Genomic DNA, 1,437 nt, shown 5'->3' on the forward strand with positions numbered 1-1,437 from the left:
AAGTAGCCTAGATCTAGATCTAGATCTAGTAAAAACTTAAAAACTTCGCTGCAAAGTGCGCACACCATTGGCAACCAAACACTAGTCTCCCAGTCTCATATAGTCGAGTATAGGTTCAAATCTTTCTAGATCTACGGTGCCGGTGCCCTTAATTTTGTTTCAAATAGAGTCAAATGATGGGCACCGTAATGAACCGGGATTAGATCTAAATCTAGATCTCTAGATCTACGCCAGAGTATGGTGCTGTTACGTTTAGTTCATTTCTCGAATAAAATAATCATTTGTTCTAATGGGTCATCATAATAATGCGACTTGTCAGGTGCAGCTAAACTGCCCTCTTTCAATCTAGATCTAGTACAACTGATGTTTGGCAGTTTCTTTTTGCTCTCAGACATTGTAGCAGCACAACAGAAAAACACAATGGGTGGACGGACAGTGGACACTAGGTCTAGATCTAAATACATTTGAATTATCAAAATGAAAGATCTACAACACGACTAAATAAATAAATAGTAAACACAGTTTACTACATAGCGCCACACAGATCTGGGTAAACTTGTGAAATTGACAGTTGTAATCACTCGTTGAAACTCGTGATTACAACTTGGCAATTTCACTCGTAGGATAGCACTGTATGCTTTCTGGATAAATGAGCTTGTTTCAGAATGCTAGCAGGTCAGCTTGGGTACAATTACAGATTGCAGGTCTCATCAAGCTTGTTGTTGAGTGGAAAAAAAAAAGAAAAAAAAGAAAAAGAGAACAGAAAGCAATGTAATACAATATATTTTAAAATCTTCTACACAGTTTTTACCATCGCCATAACGTCGTGAGAAGAAGACAGTTGCTATAGCCCAGGCAGACATTTTGCTTCCTCAGAATTACAAAGTTCTATCTGACATTTTTTCGCCGTTTTGTATTACTAAGACCATGAGGTCAGAAACCAAATGTAATGTTCTTTTTCTTCTCTATCAAAATTGTGAAATTAGAATGGAGTTGTTATCAAGATATTCAATAAATTTCATTCGAAAAAGGTTGACCGTGTCGTGAAACTCAAAAACTTAAACCTCAAATTTCCCAAATAAAACTAAGTAGGCCTACTGAGTGGACAGATCTGTAAAGTAACTCTAAGATAGCGATTTACTGAGACAGTGGATGGTGTCCACTTAACAGCAGTCCACATAAAAGCAACATCTGTCTAAAAGCATAGTATGATAAAAAGGGAATTTTCCTTTGGTTTATTTGTTCGTTTGAGGGAGGGGAGAATCTTTGATGGTCTAGAAAGCGAATCCGTAGATGCCCTTGATGACCCCGTTGATGTAGGTTTTGCAGCCGTCGTAGGCGGAGTACTTGGGCGAGTAGACGCAGAAATCTAGGAGTTGGTTACAGTCCTTGACTGTCTGGTACCTGGTCGTGGGAGAGAGAGAGAAAAGGGATGAG

The sequence above is a fragment of the Aplysia californica genome, unplaced genomic scaffold, assembly GCF_000002075.1.
Source record: "Aplysia californica isolate F4 #8 unplaced genomic scaffold, AplCal3.0 scaffold01186, whole genome shotgun sequence".
NCBI lineage: Eukaryota > Metazoa > Mollusca > Gastropoda > Aplysiida > Aplysiidae > Aplysia > Aplysia californica.